This window comes from Gorilla gorilla, chromosome 12 (assembly GCF_029281585.2).
Source record: "Gorilla gorilla gorilla isolate KB3781 chromosome 12, NHGRI_mGorGor1-v2.1_pri, whole genome shotgun sequence".
In the NCBI taxonomy this organism is placed as follows: Eukaryota; Metazoa; Chordata; class Mammalia; order Primates; family Hominidae; genus Gorilla; species Gorilla gorilla.
Genome location: NC_073236.2, coordinates 42,660,742 through 42,678,943, shown reverse-complemented (window position 1 = coordinate 42,678,943; position 18,202 = coordinate 42,660,742). Strand labels below are relative to the sequence as shown.

The 18,202-nt window shown below is 42.8% G+C and overlaps 1 long non-coding RNA gene across 3 annotated transcripts in view; it reads left to right on the top strand.

Moving 5' to 3' along the window:
- LOC134756767 (uncharacterized) overlaps positions 1–10,406 on the top strand; it is a 47,319-nt gene extending 36,913 nt beyond the window's left edge. For 2 of the 3 annotated variants that reach the window (XR_010129878.1, XR_010129879.1), the window contains exons 2-4: positions 5,204–5,279; positions 5,370–5,555; positions 10,135–10,406. This is a non-coding gene — a long non-coding RNA (uncharacterized lncRNA). Of the gene's footprint in view, positions 1–5,130; positions 5,280–5,369; positions 5,556–10,134 lie in introns of all 3 variants that reach the window. The other variant, XR_010129880.1, reaches the window with a different exon arrangement.
- Positions 10,407–18,202: the final 7,796 nt, after the last annotated feature.

The following is an 18,202-nucleotide window of genomic DNA, read 5'->3' as shown; positions in this document are numbered from 1 at the left end:
GGTTTCACCATGTTGGCCAGGCTGGTCTCAAACTCCTGACTTCAGGTGATCCGCCCGCCTTGGCCTCCCAAAGTGCTGGGATTGCAGGCATGAGCCACCGTGCCTGGCTTATTCTTTATGTATTATACATGGATATAGGCATATGCATGCATGCCCTTGGTATTCTTGAGATAGTGGTAATGAAGTGGGATAGGAAGAAATAATTATATTTGCTTTTATTCACCTTTTTAAGTATTGTTTTGCTTGTTACAGTAAGTACATATTCTCTAGTTTGAAAATAAAGAAAAATTCAAACGAATATAAACTATGCTGTGAGTGTTGCTTGCCATCATCCACTCTGCAGCACACAGGGTGGGGAATTCACGAGGGAAAGGGAGCTAAATTTCTGGGCCGTCACTGGAGCCCAGGCTAACTCTGGCAGGGGAGTCCTAGGGGGACCACCTGACAGTCACCTCTCAGGGCACCAGGCTTATCACCATCTTACATTTAGATAAGGGGACACTTAGGTGACAAGGGGAAGCCGTACCTCCTTGACAGGAAGGACCCTGACCAACAGGTGGGACATTTCTGTGGGCTGGGAGCAAACACAGTTCTTCTTGCCAGATCAGGTGAGGGTGGCCACCTCGCAGGGAGGAGGCACAGACTAAGTGCAGGGGAAATAATTTGAGCTTGGGACCAGGAGCAGTGGCTCACGCCTGTAATCCCAGCACTTTGGGAGGCTGAGGCCGATGGATCACCTGAGGTCAGGAGTTTGAGACCAGGCTGGCCAACATGGCGAAACCCTACCTCTACTAAAAATACAAAAATCAGCTGAGCTTGGCGGTTTGTGCATGTAATCCCAGCTCCTTTGGAGGCTGAGGCAGGAGAATCATTTGAACCCAGGAGGCAGAGGTTGCAATGAGCCAAGATCGCGCCACTGCACTTCAGTCTGGGTGACAGATTGAGACTCTGTCTCAAAAAAAAAAAAAAAAAAAAAAAAAAGAATTTGAGCTTGGTAGAGGAGAGAAAAACTTTTCTTCTCCTTCAGTTCAAGGGCTGCCATTGCAGCAGGTGAAACAAAGCCCTGACTGCGTGGGGTTTTGTGTTGCTTTATATTAGGTGAGCTGCTTTGAGGCAAAACCCTGTTTCCTGTGTCCTTCATGGGCCAGGCACTGTGCCGGGGCTTGAAGTGCAGAAACAAGGCTGAGGTGACCTCTGCTCTTCTGAAGGTCACAGTCAAGCTGGGGAGACAGATGGTACAGGAGATCCCAGACCAACAGAGTATCGCCACACGTGGCAATGATGGCTCCGCAGGAAACCCACTAGGCATGAGGGTGAAGATCAGGGCTAGGACCGCTTTGGACCAGAGGTGCTCTCTGACAGGTCTTTCTGAGCAGAGGACATTTCAGGCAAGTCGAGGATGAAGCAGAGAGGCTGACAGTGAATAGCGGGATGAAGGAGGCCCAGGAGGTGGGCCTGGCGCGTGTCCTGTTCATCTGCAGAGCCATGAGCTGGGCTGCTGGGTCAGGGTGGGGTGTGAGAGGATGGCTTCCTGTTCAGGAGTTGGACTTTCTCCCAAGTGCAAAGGCTAAGTAGTGTGCTCAGAAATCCAGTGATGGAGCGCCTCTGCCTCCACTCAGCGCCTAATAGAAATGTGCTGAATGAGCAAAAAACAAATACAGTAGATGGATGTTGCATGCTCAGAGACATTCCATTTTATTTTATTTTTAAACTTTGGTTTCGATTTCTATTATATAAAAAGTCACTTCCATTTAGATTTGTTTTCGCTGCAAGACCAAGCTACAGTGGGGAGAATGGGGTCTGGTGTTTAGCCACGTGCCTGCAGCTAGAGGGAAGCAGCTTGAGATGCCCTCCCACTGCCTGGACCTCATGAAGTGCTTTCACGAACCAATCCGTCCCCTTTGTCATCACCAGACACACTAGACTGAGCAGGTATTCATGTTGTCTCCACTTTGAAAATAAGGATGCGGAGCCTGGGAGAATGGAAAAGACTTGGCAAGGTCTCTGGAACGTGTGCCTGTGTTCTGGTGAGCTTTCCGTGAGCCCAAGGCAAATGGTGGCCACATTCAGAATTGCTTGGGCTTCTACCTGTGGCCTCAGAGGCCTTTGCTGGAGGAGTCTGTGGTGAGCAGGAAGGAGCTTAGGGGTGGCCCTGACAGACCATCCCCACTCCTCTTACCACTTCCACACAGGTCAAGCCCTTGGTTGGTGTCTGCTCATCAGGTGAATGGGAGACTCCACCTCTCTAATCCCACTCTGTGCCCACTGGGTGTCCACATCCTAAACTTCATTAGGACTCTGAAGTCCTGCGGTTGGGGCAGGGACCAAAAAGATCAATGGAAGTTCTGGCTGTCTCCCCCGTCCCTACACTTAAATATTTGTGGTTGTAATGATTCTGGATATGCTACCTTTCTACCAATGAGCATCTTGGTCCTCTGCCATCCTGAAGCCCTGGCCCAGCCTCCTCCTTAGACCTGTTTCCAAGGGAGTCTACTGTGATCACTAGGATCACCGCTTATCATGTGAGACTCATTTAGGCGTGTCAGCATTTGGGCACACGTGTGACATTCAGAATAGCTAGTGTAGATCTTCAACCAGCTTCCATTCTATGTTTCCTGACAGGATTCCACTGGTAATTCTTTGGAGCAAAACGATGCTTTTGCAACTTAATCATCAGCATTTGGAATACAGTAACTCTTGTCTGAGCTTGAATGGAAAGAACCCACAGTCTGTGAGTTCCAGCCATTTAGAAAAATGGCAGTTGCCGTAAGATGTGAACTTGGCATTTGAAATCAGCAGACAATGAGGAGTTAGTGTGATGTAAAGAGACAAACATGGGATTTGGAGATGGGGAGGGCTGGGTTCCACATGCTTTCCACTTGCTGTCATGGGACTTTGGAGTGGATAGTTTTCATGATCTCACTAAAGCCCATTTTTATCACCTTTTAAATGGGGGATAATACCATCTACATCATAATATATTGGTGAGGATTAAAAGAGAGGAATTAAAATACCTGGCACATAAGAAACACTCAAGAAATATTAGTTTCTCTGCCCCTTTACTCTTAATAATTCAATTAATCACTCCAAAAATAGAACATTCTTCAGAATAGACTCCTACCCATTTGTTGTTGATGGGACATCCAAAGGGATGTGCAATTATTTTGTTTGGTGTATAGTAAGTTGACTTCGCACTTTAAAAGGGGAAAAAGGAAACCTCTGGTACCTCAAACAATGACCCTTTTGAAGTCTGCACTGGACACCATTCTCAAAGAATATTCTTATTAACATACTTTCTTATAAATGGAGCTCTACTCATCAAATATGTATATGTTAGTACCCTGCAGAGTCAGAGCTGTGCTTGGCAAGCCTGAGGATGTTTCCCACATGTGCTGTGGGATGGCATAGGCAGGGGAGACCCTTTAATTTTGTGACATGGTTTTTGGGGGGGCTCCAATGTGAGGTACTCTTGGCATGGTTTCTTCCAGCTCTGGGCCTGTTCTGGGGCCTGTCAGGACTCCCACATATCCCATCTTTGCAGGCAACTCCCTTTGAAGTCCATGGAAACTCTCTGAATGGAAAACATACACAACGGGGTGTTGATGCCAATAAGAATCAGGCCTGATGTATGCAAGGAATAAAGGTGATTCTCACCCCAAATATTAGCTCTTTAGCCCAGAAACTGTGGTTTGATCATTAAATAAAAGAGCACTCCCCTCCCCTCAAAAAACTCACAATCCACCACCAAAGCTCCACCACCACCATCCATTTGCTCTGGAGATGATAAACCTGCTAATTGCTGGAGAGTTTTAATTAAGCAACAGATATAGACACTGTAGGGCTGTGTTTTTACTTTAAACATAGCAATAGAATAAACATTCTCAATTCCAGGGCAACTTGCTAAATGAAAAAAAATAATAAACATTACTTTCTTTTGAAGTATCACTCATCGGGTATGATAATTTAGAAAAATATCTCTATTAGAGATAGTTAGAGACCTTTTTTCTTTTTTTCTTGTTTGGTTGAAAATGCAATCGCCGATGGAGTGCAAAGCTGCAATTTGTAGACAGGTTAAGTAAATTAAATCACTCACTGTCTTTTTTTTCCCCCCCCCCCATTGGCTTTAAAAGTTAAAGGTAATTTGCAAAGAAAATGCTCAGTTTGAATTGGTTTGTAATATCTGTTAATGATCTTTAAAAAAATCCACTTATTCACAATTCTGTCCCTGGGGGAATTCCAATGTGCTATCAGAAAAAATTTCTAAAGTCTGAAATGTCATTAGCTAGTGATTTCTTTCAAGTAAAAAGCCCCGAAAAAAATAAATTATATAAGGTATACAAGTGCACAGGACAATCACTTTGATGAATAATATCTCTTTTTTTCATAATGTTTCATACCTAAAAATGCAACAATTGAAATTCAAGCTGGTAAATTATAGAACCATCTTTTGAATTACCTCAATGTAGGCATGCCTTCTGTTTATTTCTCACATATATTGAGTTCTTCCATATATTTATAGATTGTTGATATAAAAACAGTAGTGTTAGGAACAATTTTGATTATATTCATTGTGTTTACTTTTTGGAAACACAAAGTGTTGCCTAAATACAGGCATACAGGTGTTGCCATCCGGGGATTAAAACAATAGCCTATTTCAATATTCCATCCTGGATCCCAGAGCCAGGTGCCGTGAATGGAGGTGCAAATGCTACTCAGCCCGGGAGAGTTGTTCAATATTAGATAACAGAGCCATGAAATACTACACCAAAGGGAAAATTTTCTTCCTGACCCCAGCTGGTGATCAGTTTTTGCCTGGAAGCAGGGGAGTCTTTGTAATACAATACTTGTCAATGTTGTTGGTTTGGCTGCTATAAATAGCTATTTTTTTTGGAGGATGGGAGGAGTTGGATTTTACTAAACCATTGGCTACAGGTTAATTATACATTTCATAAAAAAGCATTTCTCGTAGCCAGTCTAAATTTGTTATGTTTTAATCCCATTTTATATAAGGCTAGAAATATATGAGCCTCCAGCAGGCCTGTTATTTTTGTCATTATTTCATACATTGGACCTTCAGCTCTCTATCTCTCTTTTTTTCTTTTTCCTCTCTATGCATTACTCACCTCTTAGCTAAATTGCAGAGGGTCCCAGTTTCATTCATTCTTCCTCACAGGGAAGGCCCATTCTCTTCCTCTTCCTCCAGCTGCCTGAAAATCATATGCGTGGTTTTTCCTGTTTCCTGCTCTGTAGCTGACATCAGGGGAGCAACGTGAACACAGGTAAGAGCCAGCTTGGTTAGCAAATTAAAATTGATTGATTTTAATGAAGATATTCTATAATATTTTCTTGTTCCCTTTATTTATTTCAAGGAAAATGGAAATCAACATTTGAAACTTTTAAATGGAAGCTTTATTGGGGTTCCACATATGGAAAACTGCAAATAGCAGAAATATGTGACTCAATAAATTATTCTGGAGTGACCACATCCTCTAACTGCCTCCCAGGACAAGAAGGAGAATGCGAACAATGCTCCTGAAGGCCCCTTTCCCTCAAAGGTAACCACTGGCCTGACTTCTGACACCATACATTTGTTTTGCTTTTTTGAACTTCATGTAAATGGAATCATATGGTAGGTATTCTTTTTTAAATTTCATCTTTATTGTGATAAGAACATTAAACATGGATAGGTGTTCTTTTGTCTGTCTTCATTCTCTCAACATTATTTTTGTGTCTATGTAGTTGGGTATACTAATAGTATGTTTTCTTTGTTATATTTTCTTCCCTTGTATCCTTGTATCAGTAATATAGCACAATTTATCATTTTTTTTTTGAGACAGGGTCTCCCTGTGTCACCTAGGCTGGAGTGCAGTGGCATGATCTTGGCTCACTGTAGCCTTGACCTCCTAGGCTCAAGTGATCCTCGGACCCAGAGTAGCTGGGACTACAGGCCCATGCCACCATGCCCGGCTAATTTTTGTATTTTTGTATTTTTTTTTTCATTTTGTAGAGACAGGGTTTCGCCATGTTGCCCAGGCTGGTTTCAAACTCCTGGACTCAAGTGATCTGCCTGCTTTGGCCTCCCAAAGTGCTAGGATTACAGGAGTGCACCACCATGCCCGGTAGTTTATCCATTTTACCCTTGATGAACATTTGAATTGTTTTGAGTTTTAGGCTATTTTCAGAGAGTGCAGCTGGAAAGTTTCTTGTGCATGTCTTCGATGCTTGTGTATATGCATTATGTTTAGTCTATATATAGACTAAAGGGGAAGTTACCAAATTGTAGAACATGACTATGCTCAACTTTAATAAATAATGCCAAACAGTTTTCCAAAGAGATTGTGTCAGTTTCCACTCTTACCAGCAGTGGGTGATGCTCTGCATCCCTGCTAGCACTTGGCATTCTCAGTCTTCTTGATTTTGGTCATTCTGGTGGTATGTATAGAGTCTCATTGTGGTTTTAATTCCATTTCCTTGGATTATTAGTACACTGAGCATCTTTTTCATGTGTAGTGGCTATTTGGATATTCTCTTTTGTAAGTGGTCATATTAAGTCCATTTTTCTATTGGACTTTTCATCTTATTGATTTGTAGGAGATATATATTCTGCATATAGCTTTTTGGTTATATATGTTAAAAATATGTACCACCCTGAGCTTGACTTTTCATTCTCTTTGTGGTGTCTTTGGATGAATAGAAAATATTAACTTTTTCTTTTGTTTTGTTTTGCTTTTTGAGATAGGAGTCTTGCACTGTTGCTCAGGCTGGAGTGCAGTGGCTTGATCATGGCTCATTGCAGCCTCAACCCCCAGGGCTCAAGTGATTCTCTCACCTCAGCCTCCTTAGTAGCTGGGACTACAGGCATGTGCCACCATGCCTATCTAATTTTTGTATTTTTGTTGTTGTTGTTGTAGATACAGGGTTTTGCCATCTTGCCCAGGCTGGTTTTGAGCTCCTGGACTCAAGTGATCCTCCTAACTCAGCCTCCCAAAGTGCTAGGATTACAAGCATGAGTCACTGTGCCCAGCTGATTTTAATGTTAATGTTAATATAGTCTATTTTCCTTTGTGGTTAATGCTTTCTGTGTCCTATTTAGGAGAACTTTGCTTATTTCAAGGCCATAATAATATCCTTTCATATTATCTTTTGTAAGTTGTGTTGTTTCACCTTTCACAATTGGACCTACAATCCACATGGCATTGATTTTTGTATGTGGTGTGAGGTTGGGATCAAGTTTGATTCTTTACTCCATGATATCTACTTACCCTTCATGATGAATGGAAAAGACTTCCTTTCTCCAATGCTCTGCAGGGACACTTTTGTCATAAATTAAGCACCCACTTTATAGAATGATCATATTACTTTTTTCCGTTATTCTGTTAGCATGGTGAGTTATTCAATGGGTTTTCGAATGTTAAACCAATCTTGCATTTCTGGATTAAACTCAACTTGGGTGTGATGTAATATTTGTCTTACATATTGCTGCATGTACTTGGGTCATATTTTCAAAAATAATTTTTATAGAAATGTTTATGAATGAAATTTACCTGTAACTTTCTTTTATTGTAATGTCTTTCTCAAATGTGTTATCAACGTTCCACTGGCTCATAAAACAAGTTGAGAAGTATATAGTCTTTTAGAAATTAAAACATAAATGAGTCTAATATCACATAGTAATTAAACATATATGTAGTTTATCCTGAGAAGGACTCACTACAGTTTTCTGTCTTTCTATGTTTCTGTGTATTTTAACTTAGATTTTTAGCAGGAAGCTGGTTTTGTGTGAGTTTTGCATGGGAAAGTAAATAGGAATTAGACTATCTTCTAGGAGTTTCCATATGGCACTCAGCAGTATGTTCATGTGCCCAAGGCTGAAATTTGTTACTGCATCTCAATCCTGGAACCCATAATCAAGGCTCATCAGTTGAGAAACCTTTTTGGACATATGACAAGTGTTCAGATAAAATATCTGATCCCTGCCAAGAATCTTCTAGGCCAATTTAATCTCTGACTTTTGACCTTATCTGTCACTGCTCCAAAGACTTTTTAATTTTTATTTTTAAAATATCCTTTAGTAGCATGCATATCATTCCTCATCCCAGCTCTCCTTTCCTACTTAGTATTGTCCCAGTTCAAGGCCTTGTCACCTCTTGCCTGGGCAATGGCGTCTATGGGATACTATTCTCCATTTATCTTCTTCTCAGCCATGCAGATGCTGACTCTGAAATAGAAAGTTAACCACATTAGTCCTTTGCTGAAAACCAGGTGATTTCTGTATTGCTCTGCAAGATGAAGTCCAGGTTTATCAATGTGGTGCAGGTTCTTGCATGATCTGGTGTCTTAGTCCATTCAGGTTGCTTAACAAAATATCTTAGACTGAGTAATTTATAAACAATAGAAATATATCACTGGTAGTTCTGGAGGATGGGGAGTCCAAGATCCAGGCATCAGCAGATTTGGTGTCTGGTAGGGCTTCATAGATGGCACCTTGTTGCTGCATTCTTACATGGTGGAAGGGGCAAGGAAGCCCCCTGGATCTTCTTTTATAAGGGCACCAGTCCTACTCATTATGGTGGAGCCCCCATGACTGAATCACCTCCCAAAGGCCCTACCTCTTAATACGATCCCGTCAGGTATTTGGTTCCAGCGTGAGTTTTGGAAGGATACCAGCATTCAGACCGTAGCACCTGGCTCTTGCTCACCTCTTCAGTCTGCTCTCCTGTCTCACTCTAGTCTTTGGCTTTACATTCCTGCAGCTCTATCTTCTGGTTGCAACTATGTGTGCTCCCTGTGGTTCTCTGTGCCTGTGCCTTTGCCTGTGCTGACCTTTCTCCCTGGAATAGACTATCCATATCCTTCTGGATAATCCATTCTTTAACAGCCAGCTCAGGCTAGGTAACCTTGCCCTCCACCCAGCTGGGCTGCTTGGCTCTCCTTTCTGCCCATGTGTCTGTCTGTCAGACTGGACCGTAAGCTCTTTGCAGGCAAGGTCTGGGCTTTAGTCACCTATGTACAACCATAACTTCCTGTTTGCTGGTAGATAACAGGTGCACAATAAACAATGATAGATCCAAACAGAAGGAAGAATGGTGACTAGTTGACTATTTTGAGTTTCATTTCATTTCTTTATGGAAGCCTGAGATGGAATAAAATGGTCAAAATGCCATGACCAGAAGGGAGGCAGGAAGGAGGCAGGAAGGCAAAGGCTCAGGAAGATCTGTAGATACAATCTCTTCCTGTACAACTGAGTTCAGTCTAGCTGATTAAAATCCTCTTATGGTGGAATCCGCTTTTTATAGAATGGATTAGCAACAAGGATTTGCTGTGAAGATAGATTTTTCCAGAGAAACAAATTTGAGCAATTTAAGAATGTAAATGAAAAAAAAAATCCTGCCCAAAAAGCAAATTGACCAATATCCTTCCCCCGTCTCTTATTAATAAAAGAGTTCACACAGACTCTCTTTAGGAAATCATGTGAGAGTTTCACAAGGATCATTAAATCTCTGCTAGACATTCACTTTCACTTTGTAAAATTGGCTATACCCTCAAAATGGTATCACGTAGAAACGGACTTTCTGGGGCTCTTATCTATGAATGGGTTCTAGCTGCACAGTGATGCCATTCATTTTATTTGGCCCATTTATTGCAAGTACATTCTAAATTTGGCCTTAATTATTTTTCCTTTCACAAAAATATTTTGTGGGATCTTTTTGAACCCTGACAACTTCCTTCTTGCCCCTTAAAACAGAAGCCAGGAACATTATTTTTGTTCTCTTCTAATTAAAATAATTGCTTGGCTCCTTTTAACTAGATTCATGCAGTTATTAGCCTAATACATGGATGGGTGCCATGGAGTGCTTGAGAAACAAAATGAAAAGTGATCATGTAGCTTCACATGAAAAAGATTCTGTGGTGCCAAGGAGCATTATTTCCTTTCAGCCAGTATTTTATAAGGGCTTTCGTAAACCTGGCCCCCATACCCTCACTAAAAGACTATTAAGTGAAAGAATAGTTCTATTTTCTTTATTAAGGTATACCGCTAGCTCAGTACAATTTGAAGAGGGGCACTTGATATGCCGAGCATGGCACAAAGACCTCGGGTCTGGTTTTAATCTCTGCCCCGGCTTTGTCTTTCAGAATCACTGCAATTGAAGGAAAAATGCTCCATGTCCCCTCTGCCAGTTGGTGTTTATCAAAGGACAACGGAGGAAGAGAGACAAAGTGACTGGATGTGTGTGTTAATCAAGAGTTGTCAGGACCCTGCCTCTAAAAGAAAGTGCTAAAATGATGCTTTTGACAAGACTTTTCTCAAAGTGGATGCAGTCTAAGGGTTGGAAAACAAGGCCCAATCAGGCTAGGTCTGACTTGTCGCCTGCTTTTGTAAATAAAGTTTTATTGGCTCACAGACACACTCATTTGTTTCTGTATTATCCATGGCTGCTTTCGCGCCACAACATGGAGCAGTTGTGGAAGAGACCATATGGCCGACAAAGCCTAAGATATTTACTCTCTGGCTCTTGACAGGAAAAGTTTGCCAATTCCTGATGTTCTCCATCCAGTTCATTGTTCATTTACTCAATACCTACTCCATACTGATACATAAATTTGTAGGTATTTTTATGTAGTACTCATTTGAAGAAATGCTCTGGGCCTTTGGCTGTGAGTTAATTTTATGAGTATTCAGAGCAGGTATATGGATGGCAAGCAGCAAGAATGATTTAAGGTAAGAAGTCATGGTTAGAGATAAGATTCTGCCATTGTCTCAGGGGTAAATCACTGATTATAGCCATCTTTTTCTCTGCCTGCTCTCTGGAGAAGAAGGTGTACACATAGCTGGAACTCCTAGCTTGGAGTGCACCTTTATTAACTACATCAAGGCATTATGGTCAACATTGTGGACTTCTGCTTCCAGGACAAATGATGAACATCCTTTCCCACCATTTGGTGGTTGGGAGGATCAAGTGAGAGAATGTGAATCCAATTGTTTTCTAAACCATATAGGTACTATATTTGTGGTATAGATGCTATCTATAAAACTTTAGAATAAATTATCATCCCTATTTGGCATGCGAGGAAATGAGATTTAGGTAGCATGCCCAAGATCATATAGTAAGCCAGTAGAACAGCTGGCAGTTACTTCTCCTGGCTTTAAGTCACTACTCTTTCCGGTATACCATAATGCTTCTTTACATCATGTGTCTTTCTATAGTTTTGGAAATGTTCAGTCCTTTAGTTCATTGGTTCACTCATTCATCTGCTATTTAACATAATTTAAGAGCCCTGTATGAGCTAGAAAAAGAGCTGAAATTTTCCAGGGAGTGATGACTGTTTAAAGATGAGTTGTAACTCTTCAGTTGTTTTGTTCTTAGACTCCTGTGGCTGGAATCCGCCAAAAGTCCATAGATTCTTCTTCTGTTTTATTCTGTGCTGTCCAAGGAGTTGGCTTTTATTTGTGCTATGGAGAAAGAGAAAGTATATGAACTTGGAGAGGGAGAGTAATCCTATTGTTCTACAAAATGTTGCCTGACATCTTGTTTTACATTGTGTGCATATGCATGTCTCTTGAGTGCACATACCATGAAAGGAAAGAGAATGAGCGATACTGAAATGTTGATAGCAGATTGTACTAGCAACTAAAAGATGAAAATGATCCAGGCTTGGGAGATGCGAAAGCTAAGATTTTGTACATAAAGTCCAAGTGAATCCATATCAAAGAAATTTCAAATATGAATTACCCAGCTAAGTGACATATATTAAACATGGGTGTGCCAGATATAGGCTTATTTTACCATGCTGTTCAATACAGCTCTTCATTCAGATTATAGTTATTCAATTATGTGTCTTGTAATTTTTGAGATGAGATGATGCCTAGAGGAAGCAGCTTCCGCCAAAATATTGGATTTGCCTTGTCATAGTAAGAGAAGTACTTAAAAGTTTCTGATTTTGATATTTGCCCTTTTAGTAGGGGAAGTTTGCCAATATTTTCCTTTCATTCAGTGTCACTGGATACTTGTTGTATGAGTTCGTTCTTACGCTGCTATGAAGAGATACTCGAGACTTGGTAATTTATAAAGAAAAGAGTTTTAATTGACTCACAGTTCTGCATGGCTGGGGAGACCTCAGGAAACTCACAATCATGGTGGAAAGTGAAGCAGGCATGTCCTTCTTCACATGGTGGCAGGAGAGACAAGTGCTAAGCAAAGGCTGGAAAAGCCCCTTATAAAACCATCAGATCTCATGAGAACTCACTCACTATCATGAGAACAGCATGAGAGTAACTGCTCCCATGATTGAGTTGCCTCCCACCATGTGTCTCTCCTAGGAAACGTGGGGATTATGGGAACTACAATGGGCTATGGTGGGGACATAGCTAAACCATATCACTTGTTCTCATCAGATTTATTGGTGAACCTTAAAGTCATATGATTCTCTAAAACAAAGGTGCCAGTGAAGCTGCCTAATGAAAAAAAACCTTCCAGAATCTTCCATTATACAGTTGTCACCTGCAAAGACCTCTGAGAGGTGCAGTAGAAAGTTCTGCTTTACTCTCCTCGTTTCCCCCACAAAAGGCAGTCACAGCCTTGCTGACTGAATTTGGAGGTGATAGTATCAATTCTGTGATTCATCCATGAAGTATGCTACTTCTCAGATATTCCTAGGACCCAGGACACTGCTGTTGTAAGAAATATAATTTGTTTCATCATACAAAAGGCATATTCATAGAAGGACTTAATGTTGCTACAGATAAGACATTTTGTCAGTAAGGAAGTTGTCAACATTAATTTATTTAACTTTCCTCTAAAAGAGTGAATTTTCTTCCATTTGCTGTGGAATACACTTCTTTTTCTAATTCTATTCATTTAGCAGGTATTCTACTGAAAAAATTGTCACCACGTTGGCAATGTTTTGTAGAGGGGAAATAGATTTTTCAACAAAGTGTTAAATTCCACTGCAATAGAAGGGCTCCATTCTCTCTGTGTGTAAGTCTGTTTTTTAATGATTAAGCAATACTGTGGAAGAAAGTTAAACCTCTTTGAAAACTATACTGTATTACCACTATTACTGTGACTATCATTACTGTGTGCAGTGTTCTTAATGGCTTAAGTATTTTACCCTGGGTTTCCCAGAAAGTAGAGCTTGAGGAAAATCTCACGTGCTGCCTCTTTCATGGAGAGTTCCATCCCAGAGTAGTAGGAGTTTGGAAGAAAGGGTAGTGTGGCTGAAATGCAAGGAGCAAATACAAGGGTGTGTTATTGATGTATTTGATGACACGTAGCTGTCATCAAATGACACGTAGCTGACTGCTCCATCACCTGGGGCTGTGGTAAGCTAAACATTGGCTCCCAAAGAAATATCCACATCCTAATCCCTGGAACCTGTGAATGTTACCTTATATGGCAAAGACTTTGCAGATGCCATTTAGGATCTTGAGATGCAAAATTACCCTGAGTTTTCTGGGTGAATGGTGCAGCCCAACACAAATGTCCTTGCAAGAAGGACGCAAAGGCAGGTTTCATACACAGAAGAGGAGAGGGTAGTGTGATCAAGGAGACAGAGATCTGAGTGATGTGGTCATAAGCCAAGCCACAGCCACCAGAGGCCAGAGTAGGCAAGGAAGGAATTCTCCCCTAGAGCCTCTGGAGGGAGCACACCCCTTGCCAATGCCTTGCTGTGAGCCCAGTGATACTGATTTCACACTTCTAGCCTCCAGAACCATAAGGTAATACATTTCTATTGTTTTTAACCACCAAGTTAGTGGTAATTTGTTACAGCAGCTACAGGAAACTAATACAGGGACCATCCTCCCAGAGCATGAGTGACTAAGTCTCAGGACAGACTGATTGGGTGGAGGGAGAGTGAGGAAGGGAAAAGAATTTGTTTGCCAGCTTCAGCCTCTGATTGATTGGTAAGTGGCTTTTGCCATGGGTTATTAATCCTCCTTTATTTCCTCCTCTTACCTCTGGGCTGAGCATGGTTGTGCACTGAATTTTGCTGGGATATCTCATGCTTCAGGGGCAACAGAGAAGCCCCAGGGTGGGAGAAGAGAAGCCAGGCAAGGTACCCAAGGAGAGGCTCCGCTGGATCTTGTGCTCTACAGTCTATTGCAAGGCAGCTCTGGTGAACAATTAGTCAATGACCCTGAGCAGTGTGGCTGAGTTGGCACCTGAGAGGTAGCTGGCAGAGGGGTCTGAGACAATGGTCTCCTTAGTTGGCACCACAACTCCACAAGGCAGTGGGATATGATATCTTCAACAGGCTCTCATCCTAAAGTCGTGAATACTGCTAGCTTGTGGATCCTGCTTCCCCTCAGGGCTGCACTTCCGTCTCCCACTGGAGTAAAAACCTGTCTTCTTGTAGCTCTATGATTGGCACTAGTTTTCCTTCTTTTTTTTTTTTTTTTTTTGAGATAGAGTCTTGCTCTGTTGCCCAGGCTGGAGTGCAGTGATGTGATCTCAGCTCACTGCAACCTCCGCTTCCCAGGCTCAAGTGATTCTCCAGCCTTAGCCTCCCTAGTAGCTGGGATTACAGGCGCACACCACCATGACCAGCTAATTTTTGTATTTTTAGTAGAGACGGGGTTTCACCATGTTTGCCAGGCTGGTCACGAACTCCTGACCTCAAGTGATCTGCCCACCTTGGCCTCCCATAGTGCTGGGATTACAGGTGTAGCTTTCCTTCTTGATGTACATAAAATAAGGCTCATTCTTATACATGAAAGCTCTCTCCAAATATTTGAAGATTGTCTTTTTCTGTTTTTTTTTTTTCCAGGCAAAACAGTCCTATTTTTTTCAACTTGGCTTTGTGGAGGAGTTTTCTTTTTGTGGCTGGTGGCCACACCAGCCCCCTCCTCTGGACAAGCTGTAGTTTGCCTTCCTCTCACCTTACAAGGCAGCTCACAGAATGCACCAAAACTTCAGGTATGGTCTGCTCAAACACACAGGACTTTGACTTCAAGAATGTTGCCAGAGATGGACTTTATTTTATTTTATTTATTTTTGGCAAACACATCATTTTTAGTTGCTCTACGCTGAGTGTTGATTAAAAATGCTCTTTTATACTTTGGTATAGATGCCTATATAGAAGCACATAGTCTTAAATGTACTCAAAGAGCCTAAAAGGGTCAATCTATTTGCAAATGCTATCATTGTAGGTAAAAGATGAAAATGCTACCCCACATCAGGGCACATCAACATCCACAGTTTTAGGCTGAATTGAGGTCAGTAGGTGATTCCCACAGTTTGGTACCAATCAGCCATGCCAGCCTGGGGAGCATTCTCAGCCAACCCTGCCTACCACCAACCCTTCCCCATAAAAAACCAACTTCCGGAGAAGCTTCTGGAGGTAGATTTACCCAGGTGTGAACGAATGTTCCCTTTCACATCTCTAGCAGTCAGCACTGATTTGGATTCTGTTCTTGGTCCAGTCCAAGTCCCCAGGGTCTTCTGTGAGAAGAGCCAATACTGCAGGCTTAAAAGGCCTGGCTGGGCAGGCATCCATCATCTCTCATCTTCACACAGCCCTGTGAGGTAGGCATTATTGTCTTCATTTTACACATAAAGAGATGGGCTTAGCAGGTCAGACTTTCTGCCACACCAGGTAGCAGCCAGCATGAACGTGGAGCTCAAGGGGTTGGAGGGCACCTTGGATCTCTGCAGTTGAACCAAGCCTGGAACTGACCCTTCTGGAGCCCCTTAAGGAGCTGAGTAGCACACAGTTTTTACAGAATGGCTGGTCCTCTGTGGTTCTGCTCGGCGACCAGGCCTCCTGGAGTCATTTGTGTCAGGGAAGCAAGGCCCTGCAGTGTTCTGGCCCAGCCTCTTCCATTCACAAACATGGGAGCTTCATTAGCTTGGCATGTATTCACCAAGTGCCTGTTGGGTCTCTTAGGCCAAGCCAGGGTCGGAATGGAAAAATACAGGCCCTTGGTGTAGGTCATGCTGCCCATGAGTGAGTGGCAGGGGTTGGAATTGGGGGTCTTGGTGTCTTACTCCCAGTCCGGTTCTGTGGTGGACCCACACACAGTTTGTGAGCTCTCTCTGGGCCGCCTACCCAGACAGTGTTCTTCAACCCATGAGGTGGGATAATATTGTATGAGCATTATCTGCCTTTTTACCACTCAGTATTTCTTTTCATATCTTCCTCATTCAAGCAACTGGCCACTGCATGCTCGGGGCTTCAGGGAGGGAAACGATGCGGAAAACGAGTCTTCTCCTGAGTGTGACAGATTCTTTGGGTTGACTCCCTCAATCCCCTCTGCAATCCCCATTCTAACTGGCATTTAGATATCCCCACTCTAACTAGCCTCCTGCTGTGGAGGCTGGAAAGCCAAAAGCTCCCTTTCCCAACTGCCCTACAAATTGGGGTGCTCAGATGCCTACAATAGTACACCCCATGAGCTGCAGGCCACAGTCCATCATGGCTGCTCTTCCAGGTCCAGCTCCTTCTTGCTCCCGAGGCAGGCAACGGTCAGGGCACAGTTGACCTGATTGAAAGATGGAAAGAGCCTGGCTCCTTACTTGTGTCTTTGATCACTGTATCAGATATTTTTATGTCCTGTAATAAATGTTATTGGTCAAGCCATTGTTGTTGGGGTTTCTGCTATAGTCATCCATAGGCAAGCCTTACCCAAGACATTGTTTTGTTTTGTAACAGCCCCAGTCCTTAGGGGAGCAAAGAGGCCTCAGAGCCCAGCTAAGCACTTCAGAGCACACACCCAGGGCAGTAGGCAAGTCTGCAGGGAAGTGATGGTCATGATGGTGGGGTCTTAAGAGAGAAAGAGCCTTGTCTTTGATCTCCAGACACCAGGGCAAGGGCCACATGGGTGGAACAAGAGGGTGTCCAACGCAGTTTGGGAGAACCAGTGCCTGACGACTGGGTGATGGGGTGTAGCTGCTGGGTTCACAGTTCCAGGGTCTTGGCTGACCTCCATTCCTGGCCCCCATTCTCTCAGCAATCTATGAGGCATGTGTCAGTCCTGGGACTGGTTTTACCATGCAGGTAGCTTCTGGAGGTGTGGTGGTAGAAAGGGATTCTGGAAGGCAGGGCAGGGAGAGGACACTTGTCTGTCGGTGGCACCCATGGAAATGTTGCTGAACGCTGCTGAGATGGAGGGGGAGCTGGGCAAATCAGTTTTTATTTTGGAGATGATTACAACTAAGCCAAATCATTTCCTGTCTTCTCTTCAGCCCACCACTTCTCTGATTTTTCATTCAAATAATTCAATTCCTTGGAGCAGCTACATAGTGGTTACCTGGTACTCTCAGTACTGGCTGTGTGGCTTTGAATGTGTCTTTAAAACCCAATAACCCATGCCATGTCTCTCTGCATTGTCTGGAAAATGGAGGGAATAACGGGACCTGCCTCACAGGGTCACAAGGTCATGTGAGGGGTAAAGCCCTCAACAGGGCTGGCTCATAGCAGGCAGTCAACAAATGCATGGGCATTCACATGGGCCACTGGGTGTGCTGGCGCCCTCAGGTTCCCTCACCAACCCTCTTGTTCCCTGTGAGACAGCGGCCATCAGCCTTACTCTGACTGAGCTGCAGAGCCAGACACAAATCTAACATTTTTTTTTTTGCACAAAAGCAGCAAGCAACAAGTGCATTCTATAGCTTTACCTAGGTTGCCTTGTAATTGAATAGCCTCACTCTTTGCATTTGGTTTGAGAGGAGGACGTTTGCTCCAGTTCACTCCCTTTACACTTCCTTGAAAGGTAGTTTCTCTTCACTGACTCCCCACAGAAGGGAACCCTTGCTCTACCCTAGCGGGGGCTTCCAAAAGTTGGCGAGTTGTGTAGCAACGCTAAATTCCCCATTAGGGCATTGCGTAAAGTTGGAATAAACCTTTCAACATAACATCCCAAATTGCATTATTTATTTTCTTTGTTCAAGTCTAATAGTTTAGCTATTGATGATGATGATGATGATCACAGCAGCAGATCCTGCTCCAGCTCCCATCACAGGAAAGGATGCTCGATGACAGTTGGTTTCACTTTATTGCTCAGAAGAGACATATTCTGATGAGCTCCCACCCTTCATTCATTATGCTGCAATCATATTGCTAGCAGACAAAGATGAATGCTGTGTGCTTATCTGATTAAACTGCCGGTTGTTTTAAATCTATTTTCACAGAGAATTTTTCCTCTGATAGACATCCAGTGACATAACACATTAAAAATTATATCTGTATCAGTGGTTTCCTCTAT